Below are 25,269 nucleotides of genomic sequence, written 5' to 3' on the forward strand. Positions count from 1 at the left end.
AACCTGGGGGCCTCCACCATCCCCCACCTGCCTCCGCGTTCCAGTCACACCTGCTACACACACACCCCCTCCCCACCTTCGTGCGCGTGCTCAGTCGTGTCTGAGTCTTTGCAGCCCCATGGACTGTAACCTGCCAGGCTCCTCTGTCCACGGGATTTTCCAGGAAAGAATACTGGAGTCGGTTGCCATTTCCTCCTCCAGGGGATCTTCCTGACCCTGGAATTGAACTTGTGTCTCCTGCATCTCCTGCACTGGCAGACAGATTCTTTACCAGAGCCACCTAGCCTCTTCTTCGGCCCTTCCCTCTGCCTGCCTGGATCCTTCTTTGCTTCTCTCACCCCAACCAATGCCCATCACTTGACCTCCTAGTCATCCTTCAGAGCCCATCTCAATCACTTCCTCTTTCATCAAGTCTTTCCTGATTGCTCCCATCCCTTCCCCAATGTCTTTTTTGAAACCTTTCATATGAGGCAGTGTATTTGGCCTTTGCTTTCTAGTCATTCCTTTCTTTGTTCCCTACATCATGACAAAGATCCTTAAAACAAAGTCAGAAATGTGTCTCTTGTGCTTGAATCCCCATGCTTGACCTCTTGTCATGGGTGTTCTGCAAATGTCTATACGATGAAATCCGGATGCAGCTCTCAGCTGTGGCTCAGCAGCAAAGAATCTGCCTGCTGATGCAGGAGACAAAGGAGATGCGGGTTCAGTCCCTGGGTCAGGAAGATCCCCTGGAGGAGGAAATGGCAATCCGCTCCAGTATTCTTGCCTGGGAAATCTCAGGGACAGAGGATCCTGGCGGGGGGTCACAAAGAGTCGAACTCGACCGAGCACACACACACACACACACACAGGAGTTAGGCATCTTGGATGGAATGAATGACCCTGCTGGGGAGGGAGATGGGCAGAGAGGAAGGGAGGAACCTCAGAAGTCACAGCATTGGTCAACAAGGACAACCACCCCTGAGACCCTGATATCCCCCCTACCCAAAAGGGCCTGAGTCTGGGGAGAAAGATCATGAATGCTGAAGTTGTCTCCTTATTCTACCCAGAGCATAGTTTTTCCTGGAAACAGAAAGCAGGACAGTGTAATGCAGCAAGAAGTCTCTGGGCCAGGGATGACAAACTCAAGGGCCCCTAGACTAGCAAATGACTGAAGCAGCAGGGAGATAAGGGGGTGGGGTGGGCAGCAAACAGGAATACACACTGCATCTAAAAGGAGCTGGTTCTGCCTGCAGAAACACGGGCACACAAGTGACCAGATCCCTAAGAATTATTCAAGAAAAACCTCATGTCCAAGTTTTTATATGTCATCTCCCATTGGTGACTTACTCAGTCTTAAAAAGATAAGCAGCACTGGGTAGTCCCAATGAAACAGATCTGCAGGCCACACTCAGCCCCTGCCCTGCCAGATTGAGATCTCTGCCTAAGTACCTGCCAGGTGACTGGGTAATGTGATTGTGACTGATGAGGACTGCATTTGAAATCCACTCAAACTAGAGAAAATGACAGTTGTTCTGCTAAATTGACCTGGTGCAGAATGGGAGCTAATAAGAGTAAGAGAAACATGTCAAATGACTTCATAGTCTTTGCTCACCTCCTCCCCTATCTCCTTGGCATCAGTCATTCATTGGTCACTCTGAGCACTCAAGGTTGCCACCCTGGTCCAGAGTTTCCTTACTGCAACCTGACACTGCTTTATTCTCCTCTAGGGGGAAATTTGTGCTCTAGATGGACTAGACAGATTCCTTCAATACTCTTGATCTTTCTCCCCCAGGCTCAAGTCCTCTTGGGTATGGGAGATGTCCCCTGGTATATCATGACCTAAAGGAGAGTCAGAAGGCTTGGCTGGGTCACCAACTTGCTATGACTTGAACCAATGACATCCCTTCTGAGCTGCAGGTTCTGCTCTGTGCAAAGAGTGGGCTGAACTAGAGCACCTCTGAGGTGCCTTCCAACCCCTGGCATAGGAAGTGTTAACCCTTGCTTAGGCAAGGACTGTGCCTCACAGTGACTGGGGAGAATTCCTGTTGGCAGGTCCCAGGCCTGGGAGCCCAAGAAGCAGACTTTGACCCTAACCTACATGGTAGTGGTTTCCTATAGGCATCTGGTCAACAAGCCAAGCCAGATTTCTCACATCCCTCTGTGAGGAGCAGAGGCTAAACCACGCTTTAGCCACAGTACAGCACAGGCATCAACTATCAGAAGACTACCAGATAGGTCCTGGAGGTGCTGGATGGTAGGAATTATGGGGTGTTGGCCCAGGAAGAGGCCAGGGCACCCCAGGTGTCCGGAAGGCACCCCACCCCAGCAAATGATTATCAATGAGGATGAAAGTATTTCAATATTTTAACAACTGGAATAGCCAGGCAGGTGTGTATCCACTGAATGTCAGCTCAGCCCTCTTCAGAATGCTGTCCTTCCTGTGTACGGTAAGGCAGACCAAGATGCCAGCAACACAGTAGAAAATGAATCCCCCCCACCCCCGCAGCCCCTGGGGACCTCATGGCGCCCACCCCTCCCTCACAAGTTTGCTTCACTCCCGGGCCCCCACCCCAGGCCTCCCGGGGCATTGGCAAAGAGCAGGCACCATTCCAAACCCTGACTTCATGCTGACCATCAAATCCCCAAGCCAGGGAGGGAGCAATGATGTCATTGTCCCTGTGTTTCAGAAAAGCAATAATCAGACCCAGAAGAGGATCAGCTTTCAAGGCAGAAGGCCAAACAGTTTATCTTGGCAAAGGCCTCTGAGGATGCCTCATAGAAAGAAAGGGCTGGCATGCCCGTGAACATCATTTGTTATGAGCTGGGAATCTGCAGTGTCCTTGGACTCAGGAAAACCTCGGGGATCCTGTTGAGATGGAGGATGTCAAATCCAAAACAAATGAGTGTTGGTGTCATCTCTTCCTATCAGAACCCCCTCTTCTGGGCAGAGAGTGGGAGGAGCCTCTTCCAACAAAGTTGTGCCACTCCACCCTGGACCCAAGTCTCCTCTTATTATTATAGAAGTGTCACCAGTTTCCTCAATTTAAACAACTTCCATGAAGGCAGGGACTTTTTTCACTACCTTGTCCAAGCATCTGGTATGGACTTCTGGTGGTTTAGTCACTAAGTCATATCCAATTCTTGCAACCCCATGGACTGTAACCCACCAGACTCCTCTGTCCATGGAATTTCCCAGGCAAGAATACTGGAGTGGGTTGCCATTTCCTCCTCCAGGGGATCTTCCCATCCCAGGGATTGAATGCAGGTCTACTGCATTGCAGTTGGATTCTTTACCAACTGAGCTGCCAGGGAAGCCCTGGTATGGACTTGAGAAATCCATAAATACTGGCTGACTAAATGGCTAGGAAGAAAGAACAAGGATTGAGAAGTACCCTCCTGGATTCCAGGCATCCCCTGTCATATCTAGTTCTGCCAGCTGGGCTTAGGCAGGCAAGTTGGGATGGTAGGCAACTGTCATTGGTCCATGCAGGAGTGTGTTATATATTTAAAACCTTAAACTACCTTCTCCCTATGGTTCACAATCTTGCCTTCATGCTCCTGCCAAAGTCTTTAATCTTACTTTTAATAAACTTACTCATAATGGCTATCTGGTCAACCTTTGGTGGTAAATGCTGTTGAAAAAGTCCTACTTTGGGGAAATGTGTTCGGGAGGAGCAGGCTGGACTCTAACCTAAGCCGGATCACATCAGTGACCTTGAGGGTGACACTTCCGCTCTATGGCCTCCATTTCCCCTTCTGCATAAAAGGCAAGACAAACTAGAAGTATCCAGTGTGCTTAGCTTTTAGGGGGAAGTGTTTGAGCTCTCTTTCAAAAACAAGCTCACGGAACCTCCCCTAAAAAAATACAATTCCTCGCACGCACGGAGGAACATTTTTGCATCCGGTGTCTGGAAGTCCACAGCCCCCTTGCAGCTCAGCAAGGGAACCCAGGGTCAGAGCCTTTTAGACTTGCTGATCTGTAAGTTCCCTCCAGCTCTGACTTTCTGGAATGTTAACCAAAGTGTTACTGCGAGAAAACACGTTCCAGCCGCCCTCCTCTGAGTCTGCACCCTCCCACATCTTCTCTCAACTGCCCCTCGGGAACGAAGGAGCTTGGACTTCACTAATGGCCCCAAATACAGCCCCCAGTTTCCTCCAGACCCAACCTCAAGTCAATAAAGGTAGCCCTTACGGAAATGAGGTGGGAAGCAAAAGGAAATCCAGGCAACTCAGCCTAAAAGGAATTTCCTCCTCTCTGCTTCTCCTTCCAATTTGGTCTTTCAAGAGTTTGACAAAGGTGGGGATGGGGGTTGGAAAAATGCTAGGAGATTTTTTTTTTTATTGAGGCCCAGAGAGGGAGGTGGAGATGGACCACAAAATAGAGAGGTCAGGCACAGGAGGCCAAGGAGGGGACACTGAGGGGTGTGGGCGGGGCCTCTGTGCATTCTCTGGGACAAAATTGGGCTTTTCCAGCCTGCTGGTTTTCAGAAAGCTATTTACGAAGCTGGACTAATCCAGCCCAGCTGTGAGACTGTAAGTAAACAGAGCCTTTAGTGGAAGGTCAGAAGCACCACTCTGCTCCCTGCTGCCTGTACTTACAGAGCTCACTTCATCTTTTCTGTAGAGGTGGCGGTGAGATGTCAAAATCAGGCAGGTGAAGCTGAATATGAGTCCAGGACTCATTCCTATCTGTTGTCACCTCAACCCTAAAAGTCTCACCTGGGCATCAGATGGTCAATCAGAGCTGAGTCAGGATGTTTGTTCCCATACTTCTGAACTGGGTAATCTTGAGTATGTATGCTTCTTCATCTCCCTGAGCCTCAGTTTTCCCCATCTGCAAAATGGCCACGATAGTGCTTAACTTGAAGGCTTACTGGGCAGAATCAATGAGGAAATGAATGTAAAAGTTCTGCAGACTGTGCTCATCACAGCTGATCCTTAAGACATGCTGCAAGCAAGCCCCTTTTAGCCACTCTTTGCCCCTTTGTCCTTCTCCCTGCAGTAGAGATTAACGTATATGAATTAGAAAAGAGGGACCTACAACAAGGAGTGTGACTTGGAAAAGACAGTACTACCTTTAAGCTAAAAGCAGTCCCCACCCTAGATACATGGCTCAACAAATGAAGCATGGACTGAACTGAGTCTCCTTTCTCACCCCCTCAGTGGGACAGTCTTGTAGAGACCACCACCCACACAGATATATGCAAACAATGACCACAAAACCCAAGTTGTACTGCTTATCCTTGGGCTGAGTTGCTTTTTTTTTTCCTATTAAAACTCCAATGCTTTATCAAAGTCATTGATCTCCTTTGAAAATGTTTCAGTTCAGTTCAGTTCAGTCGCTCAGTTGTGTCCGACTCTTTGCAACCCCATGAACCGTAGCATGCCAGGCCTCCCTGTCCATCACCAACTCCCAGAGTTTACCCAAACCCATGACCATTGAGTTAGTGATACTATCCAACCACCTCATCCTCTGTCGTCCCCTTCTCCTCCTGCCCTCAATCTTTCCCAGCATCAGGGTCTTTTCAAATGAGTCAGCTCTTCCCATCAGGTGGCCAGAGTATTGGAGTTTCAGCTTCAGCATCCGTCCTTCCAATGAACACCCAGGACTGATCTCCTTTAGGATGGACTGGTTGGATCTCCTTGCAGTCCAAGGGACTCTCAAGAGTCTTCTCCAACACCACAGTTCAAAAGCATCAATTCTTTAGCACTCAGCTTTCTTTATAGTTCAACTCTCACATCCATACATGACTACTGGAAAAACCATAAGGCTTAAAACTGGAGAAAGTAATTTTCACCTTAGTATAAATGACTTTCTGGTTCACTCCTGCCCTAAGAAAGAGACACAAAAAGACAAAGGTAACCAAAACCGCACCTTCCGCGGCCCTCAGCGCAGTCGTGTGCTGCCTCTTCCTCCTAATGCAGCAGCTCCCATCCTTTAACACAGGGGGCCCGGCAGACAGAGCATGCCTGTGCTTTCCTGCTGTGCCCCGGGGCCCTAAGGTTGGGAACTTGGTCATCTCTTCTGCTGTACTGTTTTGACCACAGAAAGGCCCAAGGCCATCCCAGATTCAAGGAGTAGGAAATGAACTTCATCCCTTCTTGGCGGGACCTGTGAAAAATCATATTGTAAGGGATCTGGCTGCGGGGGAGCCATTAATTGGGACCATCAATGCAATCAGCCTACCAAGAATTGGGACTGTGTCTAATGCTGCTGGAGCCTATATTTTCCAAAACTAAATTTAGGGCTAAAGGGTTGTTTGTCTAACATTTTATATAAAGATCAAACAAATCTCACAATTATTTAATATTTGAAAAGCCTCCATATACTAGTGCAAAAAATGCTCCAGTGAAGTTAATATTACCTTGGGAACTAGACAAGAGTTTCAGTCATGCCATTTTGTTTCAGAACATTAACCGAGAAATATATTTAATACTATTTGGAAAAATTCTTAATTTCTGTAAAACAATTTTAAATGAATTTAATATTTTTTTAAGGAGGCTTTAAATTTGGGAATTGTGAAAATGTTTATAGATATAACTGCAAGATCATTTTTAAACAAAAATGTATTCTATTTTTAAATGTAGTAAAAAGTCCATTTTGATCCAGGCATCATCTTAGGTTACATGATTTCCCCAAATGTTAATAAAATGTGTTTTGTGCTACCTGAGCATTTATATTCTATTGAGGAGCAGATATGTAATAAATAAAATGCTATTAAATTTTAAAAAAAGGACTAAAGAGTTGATAATGTGACACAAGGTTTTCAAATGAGGCTGTATTAGAAACTCTGGAATGCATGGTCATAATTATGCCTCCGCATCACCCTAGTGCGGGGATGGCAGTAGTGGTAAAGAACCCACCTGCAAGTGCAGCAGACGTGGGTTCAATCCTTGGGTCGGGAAGATCCTCTGGAAGAGGGCATGGCAATCCACTCCAGTATTCTTGCCTGGACACAGGAACCTGGTGGGCTACGGACCGTAGGGTCACAAAGAGTAGGACATGACTGAATTGACCCAGCACACACACTCCCATCACCCTAATGCATCCGAGCCCAGTGACCTCCCCTGAACACATACTCAGTGATTATCTGACCAATTCAAAACCTGGTTTTTCAGAACAGGGATGGAACTCCCATGTACATTTTGGGATCAAAGACTGGTATGTGTTAGCAGGCCTTGAATTTTATAGGACTTCAGACCTAGAAGCCATTTAAAGTCATATCTTTCACTTTATAAAGGAATAAATTAAAATCGAGAGATAAAATGACTTGGCCAAGATGATATGGTTAGGGAGACTGGTGTTTCTCAAACTAATAGACACATGAATCCCCTGAGCACCTTGTTAAAATGCAGAGTCTGGAGTGGGGCTCGAGATTTAGCCTTTCTAACAAGAGCCCAGGTGACACTGATGTGGCTGAGTCTAGAACCACAGTTCTGAACATCACAGCTCTAGACCTTGCAAATTCTAGAGAGGAGATGGTAGGCAGACACCTGCGTTTAGATCTTCTCCCTTTTTTCGCAGTCCTTCACCAACACCAGTTTTGTTGTTGACTGCAGCACACCAGGCTCCCCTGTCCTTCACCATGTCCCGGAGCTAGATCAAACTCATGTCCATTGAGTCAGTGGTGCTGCCCAACCATCTCCTCCTCTGTCATCCCCTTCTCCTCCTGCCTTTGATCTTTCCACACCCGTCTTATCAATGAGTAAACTGAAATTCAGAAAGGAGGTATTGGTATTGGATCAACTCCCTGAAATTTTACAGAAGGGGCCTGCTTTCCTCCACCTCGAGGCAGCTCACCAAGAGGTGAGCTCAGGAGCTATGCGCTGCTGTGAATTTCTGGTTCCTTGAGCTGGGCATGGCCCTTCCCTGTGGGACCACACGGGACTCACGGTGCTGGCCCGAGGGTCTCTAAGTCCCCAGGGCTGAGATTGTCCTGTCTAGTTAGTGATTTAGGAGCTTGGCAGCCTCTCTTGTTCTATTATGTGGCCTCTGAACATTCTGTCCAAACGCCTTTTGGCATGCCACACGTTTTCAAAATGAAAGGGGAGGGAAAAAAAATGAACATTGCCCTTGCTCATTTGCCTAATTTAAAAGCATCTAGAAGCTTTTTTCAGAAGCCGGGAGTCGGGGGGAAATCACCATCATCTGAAATGGAGGAAGCACCTCATCAAGGGTCCAAGAGAGAAATGGAGACATAAGTTTCAAGGGTTGACATTTTAATGGACAGACCTTGGGCCTGGTTTGTTTTTCCCATCCCCTTTCAGCTTAGAAACCACTGCCTTTTTGGAAGCTCTTGTGCTGAGAGGAAATTGCTTTTTCCTAAAGGAGGATCCGAACCTTCATCACCCTCCAAGGATCCTGCACTTTCACATCAGTTCAGTCCCACCCACAGACATTTACTGAGGGTCTACTATACGTTGGGTGCTATGCAACAGAGATTTAGTGGTCAGGGAAATCGCTGTGCTATACGTTCATCCATTCATTCAGCAGCTGACTATTGCTGGGCATCAGGCCAGCTCAGTGAATAAGGAGGGAGGGAGATAGCCATGGTTTGGCTACACCTAGTCTAGCCAGAGACACAGTCAGTAAGTAATCCCTATTGACAGATTGCACTAAGTAATTACTTGTGACGAGGAATCACAAGAGAGCGTGATGCTGGGAAGACAAAGATATAAGAGGCACTGCTCAGATCCATCTTTCCATTCTGCTCCCTGGTCCCTCTCTTAGGTCGGGTCCTCCCTGGAGGCACTGTCTAGGGGAAGTGTAGAGGGGAAGTCAGGTGCTCCCAGTCCTTGGGCTGGGCCCTCCGCCTGACCCCAACCCTCACTCCACACACACTTACACACACCCCTACTGTCTTCCAGACGCCAGCTACAAGTGTTCTTTCCCAAATGCAAACCTAATGGTGTCATTCCCCTACAAAAATTCTTTCCTGGTCTTCCCATCATTTGAGGGATTAAGTCCAAACCTCTCAGAAGAGTTTACAAGGGTTTTTACGGTTTGGCCCCAATTCACTTTTCAGCCAGTGACCTCTCCTTCCCCATCATTCATCCTTCTTTCTTACCAGAAGGAACATCCCAGGACTCCCCAGGACCACTCAGAGTGAAGGGGGCTCTTTCTAAAAAATTATTTTATTATGGAAATGTTCAAACATACTGAGGCAGAGAGAGTAAAGTGATGAACCTTCATGTACCATCACCCAGCTTCAATACATTCTCAGTCTTGTCCTCTGCACACACACCCCACATGGGATTATTTTAAAGCAAATCTGAGACTATATTTTTTTAATCTGAAAATACTTCAGCATGTATTTCTGAAAGATGAGGACAGGGATTCTTTTTTTTTTTTTTTTTTGAGATTCCAGGTTTGTTTTTTAAATCGCAAAATAGGACAACCAAATTTATAGTACAGTTTTAACTTGTACATTTAACAAACCAAAGGTTTTAACACGTACACACACACACACACAGGAAAATGTCTGTACTATATCCTTATTTTGGAGAGAGCATTGAAGAGGCAAAATTTGAGGTCCTCGAATGTGAAACCCTGCTCTCCCAGAATCATTCTCTACTGACCTCCTACCCCTGTGGCTGGCCCTGATACTTTCTGAGTCCTCTGGGAACTTTCACTCCTCTGTGCATTTTCCCTTGTGGATACTTGTGCATGGAACGTTCTTTCCTCTGCTTGCTCAGTCACTTCAGTCGTGTATGACTCTTTGCAACCCTATGGACTGTAGCCCACTAGGCTCCTCTGTCCATGGGATTCTCCAGGCAAGAATACTGGAGTAGGTTGCTGTGCCCCCCTCCAGGAGATCTTCCCAATCCAGGGATCAAACCCATATCTCTTACATCTATCTGTATTGGCAGGTGGGTTCTTTGCCACTAGTGCCACGTGGGAAGACCAACAGTAACAGCACCAGCATTTACACAGCTCTCAGCACTCTGCTTTTCTCCATTCATTCAGTAAGTTCAGTCAACAGATCCTGAACACTTGCTATGTGCTGGGTAAACCGTGAACAAAATAAATACCGGCCTTGCCCTCATGGAGCGCAAATGAATAAATGTGGAAATCAATGCATATGAGCAATCACAGCCTTAGCTTTGCTGGTAGGATTGTGAAACCCACACCTCAAAGCTTCCTCTCTGAATGACTTCAGACTTAGCCATGAGGGCTTGGAAAGTTAAGGTGGATTTCAGAAGGAAAGAGGCAGTGGTCTTATAAGGGGGAGGGAGCCCCAGAGGTCACTTTCTCTCTGGCTCTGCTCATGGGTCCCCAGTACCGGTATTTCCTGATACTTCCCTGTTTGTCCTAGACATGTTTCCCTCTTAGCCCTTCTCTTTATCAACTTGTTGCCAAGATGACAAATTCAGTAAGAATGTGCCAGAAGCAGAGATCCTGCTTGCTCCAATAATTGGACTAACAATCTGGCTTGGACCCTCTGCTTGCAAGGGCTGAAGAAACAGTGGGGAATGAGACAGATAAGGTCTGACACACACAGGAGGCAAGTACCTGCAACCCAGTGTCAGTTTGCCAGTAAAAAACCTTCCTCCTTCTCAAGTATTATAAATTCATAAGATACCCAACTATATACTATAATTTTTTAAGATCAATACCTTTGACATTGCCAAAATATTATCCTTGTTTATTGAAACTTGCTAAGACTTTCATTTGCCTTCATGGTTTGCAGTCACTGGATATACACATCTAGCCCCTTCCAAGGTGTGCTTAAAATCTGCTTAAAATTTTAAAAACTTCATACAATGGAATATTATTGTTGTTCAGTCACTAAGTCATGTCCAGCTCTTTATGACCCCATGGATTGCACCACACCAGGCTTCCCTGTCCTTCCCTATCTCCTGGAGTTTACTCAAACTCACATCCATTGAGTCAGTGATGCCATCCAACCATCTCATCCTCTGTTGCCCTCCTTCTTCCTCCTGCCTTCAATCTTTCCCAGCATCAGGATTTTTTCCAATGAGTCGGCTCTTCGAATTAGGTAGCCAGGTTTTGGAGTTGCAGCTTCAGGATCACTTCCCAGTGATTTATCCAGGGTCAATTTCCTCTAGGATTGACTGATTTGACCTCCTTGCAGTCCAAGGGACTCTGATGAGTCTCCTCCAACACCACATTTCGAAAGCATCAATTCTTTGGCACTCACTCTTCTTTATGGTCCAAGTCTCTTATCCATACTGACTACTGGAAAAACCATGGTTCAGATCATCCCCAGAGAACTTCTGGCCAAGATCCAGCTATATGTAGCATGTAATTTACATACAAACTCAAATCTTCACAGTAACCTTCATTGCTAGTGTGTGTATTCCCATTTACAGAAAACGAACCTGGGAACCAAGTTGCCCAAGACTGCTCCGATAGGAAGTGACACAAGAGTATTTAATGTGCTGTGTCTGGCTTCGAAGCCTATGCTCACTCTTCCTCCTCGTTCTACAGCATTCCGTGAATAGGGCTTCCCTGAACCAGACAGAGGAAATGACATGTCCCTTTGCTCATAGCCCCGAGTGAGCAAGTTCTACGCAACACCAATGAGTGCCTTTAACCAAAATATCGCATTTATCTTGAATCTTAAGACATTACACTGTGAACATAAACTAAAGCAAAGAAATGCAGATGCTGAAGGAGTGCAGTTATTATTTAGCTATTTTCTGAAGTGACTAAAAAAAAACAATATTTTCCCATGTTAGGGATCATCTGATTATAAAGAGGGCTTTTTCCCACTGAGAGATGGAGCTGGAACAAGATTGTGAATAGAAATTACTGACAATGGAAAACCTAGGGAATCTAAAATCACATGGCTGCATCTATCCATTCAGGGTGGTCTTCATCACCTTGGTCATTCAGACCCTGCCCAGAGCCACAGTTTTGCTGGGATGCTGTCCGAATTGTGAACAAACCCGAGAATCCTCATGGGAGGAGAGCTGGCAGCCCAAGCCTGTTCAGTGCCATTAACATCACCGGGGTGAAAACAAGAAAAGTGTATTCGCAGACAAATATTGCCATCCTATCGGGGTGTTTATTTTTGACTATTCCATTTCTCAGGGAAACAGGAAATGTAAGGAAAAGGAATGTTTGTGTTTTCATAGGGCAGGTTTAATTTAATTTTTCTAAAAATGCTGCCAGTATTTTTCCAAGACACTCTAAAAGTAGGAGGAGGTGATGCAGAGAGTTCAGAGGTGGGGTTCTCAGGGCAGAGAGCATTAAGCTGGGCCATGAGGCCACAGACCTCATTTAGCCAACATTTCCTGGGCCCCTCCTATATGCCAGATCTGGTCTAGGGCGGATACAAAAAGAGGGAAGGCAAGTGGGACCTCTGACACCTGGGTGAGTAGTGGGGCCTTTGACTGAGATCAGGATACAGGAAAAGGAGAGAGTATTTCGGATGGGACATTTATGAGGTTGCTTGGAAACCTCATGGGTTTTCTTGCTTGGGTTGGAGGTGCCTGTGAGACCATCTGGGGCCAGGTTTTTGAGGCAGGTCGGTAACTCAGGAGAGGCCTGAAGGTTCAGTGATGAGCAGTAGCAGACACAGACCTGAAACTTCTTTCGGAGGTAACAGACTAGTGAGGGAATCAGACGATTGTTCAGCAATCTCATAGGTAAATTTAAAACGGCCAGGTGCTAAGGAAGAGAAAGGTAAGCAGGCTGTTAGCTAGGCAAGAAGGTGAGTGCCAGCTTCTTGAGGAAGTAGCACTGGGGCCGTGATCTGACGTGTGGCCAGGAGGAGCAGGGAGAGTGTTCCAGGCAATGAGAACAGCGTGTGTAAAGGTGCTGTGACTAGAAGGAACAAAGCCAGTATCGGGTCAGAAAGAAAGCCAGAAAGACTGGGGTAGAGGAGTTGATGGGAGAGCATGGGTAAGACGGGGCGGGGGTCGGGGAAAGGCTGGAGCCAGATCACAGAGCCTCTAGGCTGCAGTCAGTTTTGTCATGACATGTTTTGTCTTGTCTTTCGGTCACCTTGGTTATTTGTAGATTTGTCACAGCATTAAAGGATTGGAAAGGATTACCACAGGTCATCTTGTCCATTCTCCTCCCTCTAGACAGGACTTTCTTAGCATGAAGTACTTAAGCTACAAGAAGATTCTGCCAGATATTACACACCAAGGTTTATCAAGCAGCTGTCAGGATGTTTCTGTTTTCTCTTTTGAATGAATCTTTTTAAATGCCTGTAACAAGCCCTGTTTCTGCACTTCCCCATATCTGTAAAACCTTCATTGAGTTCCCTGCGGACAACGCGGCATTAGGCTTCCTTGCCCCCTTCTCTCTCTTTCCTGTGTCCCAGGAATGACTGAATTCTGTCCATCAGGCCTTGACATCCCCCTCCCCACTCCGCGCCCCTGAGATCACAGATGTGAAAGAAATGAGACCTATTGTGGACTGCTGTCCTACTGCCTTCCCAGGTGGCACCAGTGGTAAAGAACCGGCCTGTCAATGCAGCAGACCTAAAAGACATGGGTTCAATCCCCGAGTCAGGAAGATTCCCTGGAGGAGGGCATGGCATCCCACTCCAGTATTCTTGCCTGGAGAATCCCATGGACAGGGGAGCCTGGTAGGCTACAACCCATGGGGGTCTCAAAGAGTGAGACATGACTGAGCAACGTAGCACATAGCATGCCTGCTGTCTGACTACATGCCAGGCCTCGGACAGCCTCTAACTCGATTTAAGCCTCTTCACCAGCAGTGACCATTTAGTGACAGACGCCTATTATAATGTCAGTTCATCAAGTGATCTCACGAGGGGTAGGAGGAAACTGAGTCACAAGAGTGGCCAGTGAATTGCCTGCAGGCCCATGACCATAGGTGTCAGCTGGCTGTGAACCCCGGGGCCTCTGGCTCCACAGTTCATGCTGCCCCCGCCAGGCCCCAAGCAGCTTGGTCAGAACAGTAGCCAGTCTTTCCTAATGAGTCTGCTGGCCTCCACCCACCCTCTTCAACCAAATCAACAGGTAGGCACAGTTCTGAACACATGGAAGCCCTTGATGATGAGTAGCATGATTATCCAGAAGCAGCAGCAGGGCAGTGGGCTCAGGCCAAATCCTCGTTCCTCCACTTTCTTGATGAGTAATACTAGGCAAGCATCTTCACCTCTCTCTACCTTCACTTCCTTCATATGTAGCAGCGTAGCATGCATGCTCAGTCATGTCTGACTCTTTGCGACTGCGTGGACTGTAGCTCGCCGGGCTCCTCTGTCCATGAAATTTCCCAGGTAAGAATACTGGAGTGGGTTGCCATTTCCCACTCCAGGGGATCTTTCTGACCCAGGGATTGGACCTGTGTCCCCAGCATCTTCTGCACTGCAAGCGGATTCTTTACCACTGAGCCATAGGAGATGGGGCTAAAAATAGGAGTCATCTCATAGATGTGTCAAGAGATTTAAATGAGATGATATAGGTAAAGTGTTTAGCACCATTCCTGGTACACTATAAGTGCTCCAAAATGGGAGCTATTTTTAACACAGCCTCCAGAAGTCTTCCTGAACCTGCTTTGTCTATGTCTACACTTTGCACCCAAACCCTCAACGGCTGACCAGTGTTCACAGAAAACATCCTAAATCCCTTCCTCGTGTGTAAGACGCCCCCCCCAAGCTTGCCACTGCCCACATTTTCACCCTAATTCCCACTGCTTCCCCTTCTACTCACACCAACCTTTACTAACAATTTTTCCCCAAATTCTGTCCAGCTCTGCCCGTATACATGTGACATCATTCCCTGTCATGGAAGCATTTGTCTAACACCCAGCCAACATATACACTTCATGCATAGTCTACTGTATGCCACCCCTTGGATGGAGCCTGGGGATACAGCTGTAAATGAAACATGCAGAGCACCTTGTTCTCTCAGAGCACCTACCTTGGAGTTGAGAGAGGGACAACAAAGAAAATAAATGTGCAATTACAAATAGTGGCTAACTCTATGAAGGGAGAGTTCATGGTGTGATAAAGAAGATTCAAGAAGCACTTATTTTTTAGACCAGTATCCAGGGAAGTACACTCTGAGGATAGAACATATCAACAGCTGTCTAGCCTGAAAAGGGGTGGCCTAGAAAACAGTGTTAGGTAGCATCTTTCAGAGAAAAGGAGCAGCATATGCGGAGGCCCTGTGGCGGGAGGGAATGAGGCTCATTTAGTAAAGATCTGAAGGGCCCATGGGTTGGAACATAACTTGTGGACAGAAGCTGGGGTGAGAAGGAAGGGGAAACACAAGACAAGAGGTAGTGAGAACTAGATCACAGCAGAGCCTCAGACTCAGGGATGGAGGCCCGGCTTCTCCTTGAAACCTTCCAAGGTGTTTTTAGTCCTTGTTTTCCTCCCCCAGATTCTTCCAAGCCTTGCTTGGCCAGGACCTTCCTTAGTCAGGACCAAACACTGTGTATTTAAATCTCCAGAGAGTCATGAATATACAGAGAACTGCCTCCTTCTATGGGGAGCTGCCCCAGCCCACTCAGGTCCCAGCTCTCCAATTCCTTGGCTTGAAGGTGAGGTTGGTACAACTCTGATCTGAGCTCACACTGCTCTGACTCCAACCCCCCAAGAGAATGCCTAGCAGGAGCCCTGGGCCACCCCCACTTACTTGGTTTTCTTGGGAGACTTCTGAATAGGGCCCTTATCAGGCTGGGGATCTCTGGTTTCAAAAATTGATTCGCCCCTTCTAACAGGATGTCAGGCCTCTCACGCCATTGGGCAGTGCTGAACTCTGGAGCCCCCGGGGGCATGTGAGCGGGAACAGGGAGCCTGCGAGAGGCTGATGCAGGCCTGCCATCCCCAGGGGAACTAAATAAAGCTATTGTTGGGAAGGGAAGAGAGAAAATAGCCGACAAGATGTTTTTTGTCCTCCATGACCTGTCTGTGTTTGGGGAGGAGCTGGCATGTTGCAAATGAGTGGAAATAAGAGTGGCCTTTGAAACCCAACTGAATGGCTTGGGAAGGGAAAGAGGAAGTGTGGGGAGAAGACCTGGGTGGCAGGGGAGGAGCTCTACCATTTCCTAACTGCCTGACCTTGACAGATGGCCTGCCCCTGATTTCTGATCTATCACATCAGGAAAGGGGAGGATGCTAACAAATCTGAGTGCCTAGAACCATCCCTGGCCCTTATGAGACACTCAATAAGTGTGGCTGTCATCAGCCTGGGAGAGCATATGGTGGGGGGATCCATCCAGGGTGCAGTATGATAGCATCCTTGTTCTTTCTCAAGCTCTTAAATATGACTCTAGAAACCTAGCAGGATGTCTCCAAATACTGCTGATTCTCCCCTTGAGAAGCTCTTGACTAGATATTATGACACTAGCGTACAAGCTCATACGTACAAAGATATTTAGTGGTATTGCTCATAGCAGCAGAGAGAGAGAGAGAAAATGGCACAAATGGCCATTATAGGAAAATGGCCAAGAAATTGCAATCCACGTGCCCTGTGGGATATTGCAAAGCTATTAAAACTATTGGATTAGGAGTGTAGCTACTGACGTGGGAAAGGGAGTGAACATGGTGAGCTGTGAAGTGAAAAGAGCCATTTTGGAAAAAATTGATCTCATTCATACATGTGTATAAATATTTGCAAAGATGGAGCATAACAGATATTGGGCAGAAATCACCAGGACAATGAGATCACCTGGGCTGGGAAGTGGGTGGTGGTTGTTGTTGAGTCACTAAGTCGTGTCCAACTCTTTGCAACTGCATAGACCACAGCACACCAGGTTCCCCTGTCCCTCACTATCTCCTGGAGTTCAGATTCATGTCCATTGAGTCAGTAATGCTCTCTAACCATCATCCTCACCTGGCAGAGGATGAGATGGGAAGTGGGGGAGGAATATAAAGAAAAGAAAAAAATATTGTGGCAAAAATAGCGAAAAAACTAACGGTGTAATGGTAAGTGAATAAATATAAAATTCTTTCTCTAATCTTGCAGAATATCCCATTTTTTACTTGGACATATAAATGAGGACTATAAACTAGGCTGGACCAAAGCAAACACTAATTTGATTAGAGGATGAAGTTGTAGACAATCCTAGTCTTGAGTTTCTATGGTCATTTGAAGATGATATTTCCATTTTTTTTAATGTCACTTAAAAAATTTTTGGGAGTGTCCCCACTCTCTCCATCACCCCTATCCTAGTTCCAGCACAACCAGTAGCACTTCAAGTCGGTCGTAACCAATTCCAAATTGCTCTCTGGTCCTTCAGTTCAGTTCAGTCACTCAGTCCTGTCCGACTTTTTGTGACCCTATGGATTGCAGCAAACCAGGCTTCCCTGTTCATCACCCACTCCTGGAGCTTACTCAGACTCATATCCATCAAGTCGGTGATGCCATTCAACCATCTCATCCTCTTGGGCATCCCCTTCTCCTCCTGCCTTCAGTCTTTCCCAGCATCAGGGTCTTTTCAAATGAGTCAGTTCTTCACATCAGGTGGCCAAAGTATTGGAATTTTCACCTTCAGCATCAATCCTTCCAATGAATATTCAGGACTGATTTCCTTTAGGATTGACTGATTTGATCTCCTTGAAGTCCAAGGGACTCTCAAGAGTCTTCTCCAACACCACAGTTCAAAAGCATCAATTCTTTGGTGCTCAGATTTCTTTATAGTCCAACTCTCACATCCATACGTGACTATTGAAAAAACTATAGGTTTGACTAGACAGACCTTTGTCAGCAAAGCTATGTCTCTGCTTTTTAATAAGCTGTCTAGGTTAATCATAGCTTTTCTTCCAAGGAGCAAGTATCTTTTAAGTTTGTGACTGCATTCCCCATCTGCAGTGATTTTGGAGCCCCCCAAAATAAAGTCTTTCACTGTTTCCATCGTTTCCCATCTATTTGCCATGAAGTGATGGGACTGGATGCCATGATCTTCGTTTTCTGAATGTTGAGTTTTAAGCCAGTATTTTTACTCTCCTCTTTCACTTTCATCAAGAGGCTCTTTAGTTCTTCATTTTCTGCCATAAGGGTGGTGTCATCTGCATATCTGAGGTTATTGATATTTCTCCTGGTAATCTTGATTCCAGCTTGTGCTTCATCCAGTCTGGCATTTTGCATGATGTACTCTGTATATAAGTTAAATAAGCAGGATGACAGTATACAGCCTTGACATACTCCATTCCTAATTTGGAACCAGTCTGTTGTTCCATGTTTGGTTCTAACTGTTTCTTCTTGACCTTGCATACAGGTTTCTCAGAAGGCAGGCAAGGTGGTCTGGTATTCCCATTCCTTGAAGAATTTTCCACAATTTGTTGTGATCTACACAGTCAAAGGCTTTGGCATAATCAATAAAAAAGAAGTAGATGTTTTTCTGGTATTCTCTTGCTTTTTTGATGATCCAGTGGATATTGGCAATTTGATCTCTGGTTCCTCTGCCTTTTCTAAATCCAGCTTGAACATCTGGAAGTTCACAGTTCACATACTTCTGAAACCTGGCCCTTTAGCCTCTCCCAATACAACTTAACCTGCCGTCAGCTGATAGGTCATGCTTCTATCCCAGAACTGAGCTATTTCTCCAGCCCATCCAAGCAACCTAATTTCTTCCCTTCAGATTTGAAGGCCTCAATTTGAAGGCCTCAATCTGGCCCCAAATTACCTCTTCCTTCTCACAACACCAGCTCAGAGACTTGCAAGCTGGTTCTGAAAAGAATGCTTTTCTCAACCAAAGTTAAAAATGGCAAAGGAAACTTTCTCCTAGTATCAGGAAAATTCATTGTTTTAAACACATTTTCAAAATACTTTCTTTGAAATATCTTACTGTAAATTCTCAGATTTCCCTTGATTGACTTTCTGTGTCAATTTCTACTCCCCCTATTTTTGACCACTAATATGTTCCTCTAGTCTCATTTAAGAGTGTTGGAGAAGGGCACTCAGTTCAAATATTTAATTCCACTTAGCAATTATGTCCAAAATCACTTTATTGATGATAAACTCATATTACGTATCATAAGATAAATCCTCCCTTCCTTTGAGTCTTCATTCATTAGAGCTCATGAAGAATCTAAACACACTTCATGGGAAGACCATAGCACTCTGCACCATTCAGCTCTTGAGGGATGCTAAGCCTTCCCTCCACCCACCCACAAAGCTACTCATCCTTCAGAATCCTTCTCTGAGTCTTCCTTTTCTATGGAGACTTGCTCATGACACTACCCGCTCAGACTCACCCACTGTACTGCTGGTTCCGCTCTTTCATTGCATAGTTCATCTCTCTAGGAAACCCTGTCTCAATCTTCTGTGTGTCCTACACAACATAAAACAGAGCCAGCAACATTATAGTTCTTATTTCAACTTGTGTCCACTGAATTGATTTTTTTTTTAATTTTTTAATTTATTTTTATTAGTTGGAGGCTAATTACTTTACAATATTGTAGTGGTTTTTGCCATACATTGACATGAATTAGCCATGAATTTACATGTGTTCCCCATCCCAATCCCCCCTCCTGCCTCCCTCCCTATCCCATCCCTCTGGGTCTTCCCAGTGCACCAGCCCTGAGTACTTGTCTCATGCTTCCAACCTGGGCTGGTGATCTGTTTCACCCTTGATAGTATACTTGTTTCAGTGCTATTCTCTCTGAACATCCCACCCTCGCCTTCTCCCACAGAGTCCCAAAGTCTGTTCTGTACATCTGTGTCTCTTTTTCTGTTTTGCATATAGGGTTTTTGTTACCATCTTTTTAAATTCCATATATATGCGTTAGTATACTGTATTGGTGTTTATCTTTCTGGCTTACTTCACTCTGTATAATGGGCTCCAGTTTCATCCATCTCATTAGAACTGATTCAAATGAATTCTTTTTAATGGCTGAGTAATATTCCATTGTGTACATGTACCATAGCTTCCTTATCCATTCGTCTGCTGATGGGCATCTAGGTTGCTTCCATGTCCTGGCTATTATAAACAGTGCTGTGATGAACATTGGGGTGCACGTGTCTCTTTCAGATCTAGTTTCCTCAGTGTGTATGCCCAGGAGTGGGATTGCTAGATCATATGGCAGTTCTATTTCCAGTTTTTTAAGGAATCTCCACACTGTTCTCCATAGTGGCTGTACTAGTTTACATTCCCACCAACAGTGTAAGAGGGTTCCCTTTTCTCCACACCCTCTCCAGCATTTATTGCTTGTAGACTTTTGGATAACAGCCATCCTGACTGACGTGTAATGGTACCTCATTGTGGTTTTGATTTGCATGTCTCTGATAATGAGTGATGTTGAGCATCTTTTCATGTGTTTGTTAGCCATCTGTATGTCTTCTTTGGAGAAATGTCTGTTTAGTTCTCTGGCCCATTTTTTGATTGGGTCATTTATTTTTCTGGAATTGAGCTTCAGGAGTTGCTTGTATATTTTTGAGATTAATCCTTTGTCTGTTGCTTCATTTGCTATTATTTTCTCCCAATCTGAGGGCTGTCTTTTCACCTTATTTATAGTTTCCTTTGTTGTGCAAAAGCTTTTGAGTTTCATTAGGTCCCATTTGTTTAGTTTTGCTTTTATTTCCAATATTCTGGGAGGTGGGTCATAGAGGATCCTGCTGTGATTTATGTTGGAGAGTGTTTTGCCTATGTTCTCCCCTAGGGGTTTTATAGTTTCTGGTCTTACATTTAGATCTTTAATCCATTTTGAGTTTATTTTTGTGTATGGTGTTAGAAGGTGTTCTAGTTTCATTCTTTTACAAGTGGTTGACCAGTTTTCCCAGCACCACTTGTTAAAGAGGTTGTCTTTTTTCCATTGTATATCCTTGCCTCCTTTGTCAAAGATAAGGTGTCCATAGGTTCGTGGATTTATCTCTGGGCTTTCTATTCTGTTCCATTGATCTATATTTCTGTCTTTGTGCCAGTACCATACTGTCTTGATGACTGTGGCTTTGTAGTAGAGTCTGAAGTCAGGCAGGTTGATTCTTCCAGTTCCATTCTTCTTTCTCAAGATTGCTTTGGCTATTCGAGGTTTTTTGTATTTCCATACAAATTGTGAAATTATTTGTTCTAGTCCTGTGAAAAATACCATTGGTAGCTTGATAGGGATTGCATTGAATCTATAGATTGCTTTGGGTAGTATAGCCATTTTCATAATATTGATTCTTCCAATCCATGAACACAGTATATTTCTCCATCTATTTGTGTCCTCTTTGATTTCTTTCATCAGTGTTTTATACTTTTCTATGTATAGGTCTTTTGTTTCTTTAGGTAGATACACTCCTAAGTATTTTATTCTTTTTGTTGCAATGGTGAATGGTATTGTTTCCTTAATTTCTCTTTCTGTTTTCTCATTGTTAGCATATAGGAATGCAAGGGATTTCTGTGTGTTAATTTTATATCCTGCAACATTACTGTATTCATTGATTAGCTGTAGTAATTTTCTGGAAGAGTCTTTAGGGTTTTCTATGTAGAGGATCATGTCATCTGCAAACAGTGAGAGAGTTTCACTTCTTCTTTTCCTATCTGGATTCCTTTTATTTCTTTTTCTGCTCTGATTGCTGTGGCCAGAACTTCCAAAACTATGTTGAATAGTAGTGGTGAGAGTGGACACCCTAGTCTTGTTCCTGACTTTAAGGGAAATGCTTTCAATTTTTCACCATTGAGGATAATGTTTGCTGTGGGTTTGTCATATATAGCTTTTATTATGTTGAGGTATGTTCCTTCTATGCCTGCTTTCTGGAGAGTTTTTATCATAAATGGATGTTGAATTTTGTCAAAGGCTTTTTCTGCATCTATTGAGATAATCATATGGTTTTTATCTTTCAATTTGTTAATGTGGTGTATTATGTTGATTGATTTGTGGATATTAAAGAATCCTTGCATTCCTGGAATAAAGCCCACTTGGTCATGATGTATGATCTTTTTAATATGTTGTTGGATTCTGTTTGCTAGAATTTTGTTAAGGATTTGATCTTATAGTATTTTTTTTATCCTTATGATTAGGGAAAAGCATTTATTGCACCTCAGAGATGCATATGGTCCCCAGGTAAGTGTGCCTTGGTAGAGAGAGGGCTTGATTATGACTCAAAACACATGAGCTTGACTAGTTCTGTTATTATATGTTGTGAAAACAATCACTTCACTCTTTAGACTTCAGTATCTAGGAGGACACATGTATTGGTTTCCTATTACTCCTCTAACAAATTTAGCAGCTTAAAAGAATACCTCTTTATTAGGTCACAGTTACGTACATCAGTTGGGATGGCATGACAAGGTTCTGTGCTTAGGGTCTCATCCAACTGAAATCAAGATGCTGGCCTGCCACATTCTCCAGAGCTCAAGGTTCTCCCCCAAGCTCATTCTTGTTACTCACATAATTCAGTTCTTTGCAGCTACGGGTCTGAGGTTCCCCAGTTCCCTGCTGGCTTTCAGCCAGGGGCTGCCTTCAGCTCCTGGCATAGGAATGATGTATTAAGACTTTCTCATGCTTTGAATCTCTCTGCCGTCCTCTTCTGCCACCAGTCTGAGAAAGTTCTCTGCTTTTAAGAGCTCGTGAGAATTGATTAACATAATCTCCCTGTTTTAAGGTCAGCTGTGCATATAACAGACCAATCATTGTATGACAATCTCATCACATTCACAGACTCCAGAGGTTAGAGTGGGACATCTTGGGGAGCATTCCTAGAAATTCTACCTGCCTTAACATGTTAATACAGGGAATAGGCAAGATGATTGCTAAGGTTCTTACAGATTAAAACTGCCAAACTTTAATCACCTCTGATGACTCCCTGTGGTGTAGTCCCCTGATTTTCCTTCACTGGGCTTCATTTCACTCTCTCCCCTGTTCTTAACCAGATACTGCCAGGTTGGAGCCTCTACTCTCTTTCTTCCATCATCCAGCCTCCCCCTTCACCTCTCTCTTTGCCCCACAAAACCAGAGTCATCTCCTTCCTCCCTTCAACTCTACTTTACACTTTGATTTTGAACCTCTATGTGGTGCCAGTATTACATTCTTTATGTCTTTTCTTCTTCCTCCAACTAACCTGTGAGTTGGCATCATTGTCTCCATTTTACAGAGTCAGTTCAGTCAGCTCAGTCCAGTCTCACAGTTGTGTCCGACTCTTTGTGGCTCCATGGACTGCAGCACACCAGGCCTCCCTGTCCATTGCCAACTCCCAGAGTTTACTCAAACTCATGTCCATTGAGTCAGTGATGCCATCCAACCATCTCATCCTCTGTTGTCCCCTTCTCCTCCTGCCTTCAATCTTTCCCAGCAACAGGGTTTTTTCAAATGAGTCAGTTCTTTGCATCAGGTGGCCAAAGTATTGCAGCTTCAGCTTCAGCATCAGTCCTTTCAGTGAATATTCAGGACTGATTTCCTTTAGGATGGACTGGTTGGATCTCCTTGCAGTCCAAAGGACTCTCAAGAATCTTCTCCAACACCACAGTCCAAAAGCATCAATTCTTTGGTGCTCAGCTTTCCTTGTAGTCCAACTCTCACATCCATACGACTACTAGAAAAACCATAGCTTTGACTAAATGGACCTTTGTTGGTAAAGTGATGTCTCTGCTTTTTAATATGCTGTCTAGGTTGGTCATAACTTTTCTTCCAAAGAGCAAGTGTCTTTTAATTTCATGGCTGCAGTCACCATCTATAGTGAGTTTGGAGCCCAAAGAAATAAAGTCAGCCACCGTTTCCACTGTTTCCCCATCTATTTGCCATTAAGTGATGGGACCAGATGCCATGATCTTCGTTTTCTGAATGTTGAGTTTTAAGCCAACTTTTTCACTCTCCTCTTTCACTTTCATCAAGAGGCTCTTTAGTTCTTCTTTGCTTTCTGCCATAAGGGTGGTATCATCTGCATATCTGAGGTTATTGATATTTCTCCCGGCAATCTTGATTCCAGCTTGTGCTTTATTCATAATTTTGCAGATTAGAGCACATTATTGTACCCATTTTGAAGATTAGAGCACTAGGGTTCGGAGAAGTTAAATATCTAGTCTAAGATTAAACAGAAAGTAAGGTTAACTCCAACATCCAGTTCTTTCCAGTACCTGCTGGCATGCAGGGAAACAATCAGTTTGAGAGGGATGGAGAGGAAGAGAGAGCGCAACGTTGCCCCTCCCGTCAAGCTCCACCCTAAAATAAGATGGAGATCAAGTCCCAGTAGTGATCTGGGCAGTTCGTGGACTGCAGAGGGTGCCTAGGGTCTGTGAGTGGATGGCTGGGGGTGACGATTTTGCTGGGAACAAGAGCCACTTGGTGAAAATGCACCCATTCATTTCACTGTATGCCCCTTGGGTTGGTAAAATTTCAGTCTTTCAGCCTCAAGTGTTGGGATCTCTTTTCCTGCCTATGAGAGCATAGGTGGGTACATCCACTTTGCAGAGCAATTTGGCTACATCTAGCAAAGCTGAGACAAGAACTGCCCCCCTCCCCCCCAGCAATTCCATGCCTGTGCCTGTATCCTGGCAGAGCTCCCTTATGAGTATTGTTTATGATTGGAAAAATAGAAGTCACCTAAGTGTTCATTAGCAGGAAATGGGCAAATGGTAATGTGCTTATCAAATGGAATACTTGGCAGCAGTTAAGCGGGAATCTGAGCTATATGTTTCAACATACATGAATCTCACAAATACAATGTAACCCAAAAATGTATAAGAGTAGATTCTTTTGATGCCACTTACATAAGGTTTTTAAATGTGTAATGTCTATTATTGGGAATCCTATGTAGTAGTTAAATATGAATAAACACAAGGAAATAATAAACACGTAATTTATATGATGGTTACGTCTGAGATTGGAGGGAAGGAAATGTGATGAGAAAGAAGGACATCAGGGGCTTCAACTGTTTGGACAATGGTTTATTGCTAAAGCTGAGTGATGTTCACAATATTGTTTTTTACATCTTTTCTCTTGTGAAATATTCCATAATAACGCTTAATCTGACAAATATTACCACCAGGACCATGCTTACCACTTATAATATGAAGTGGAAAGAGCAAGAGGCAGAATTGGGTATGCATTATACTCCCAACTTTGTAAGAACAGAACAAATCAAAAGAGAAAACTTAGATTAAAAAAAGAAAAAAGGAAACAGATAATACACCAAAACCATTAAACTTTCAAGGGTGATTTTTATTGTGTTCTTTATACATGATGACATAGTACTTTATTATAGTTTCCAAAATTTTATAGTGAGTACATATTGCTTTTGAAATAAAAAACAAATATTGCCTTTTCTAAAATCTGCATTTGTTAACTCTAAACACTAGGATATTATGCATTTTAGCCTGATATCAGGGAAGAAATTTCTTATTCAGCCTCTATTGCAGGAAGCCTTTGCCTAGGTCTTAGAGGAAACAAGTCACATCGAGCTTGGAGTCTAACAGAC

The 25,269-nt window shown here is 44.5% G+C and overlaps 1 protein-coding gene across 1 annotated transcript in view; it reads left to right on the top strand.

Moving 5' to 3' along the window:
- SYN3 (synapsin III) overlaps nucleotides 1–25,269 on the top strand; it is a 461,203-nt gene that overhangs the window by 372,291 nt on the left and 63,643 nt on the right. The window lies entirely within an intron of this gene.

The sequence above is a fragment of the Dama dama genome, chromosome 22, assembly GCF_033118175.1.
Source record: "Dama dama isolate Ldn47 chromosome 22, ASM3311817v1, whole genome shotgun sequence".
NCBI classification, from domain to species: Eukaryota; Metazoa; Chordata; class Mammalia; order Artiodactyla; family Cervidae; genus Dama; species Dama dama.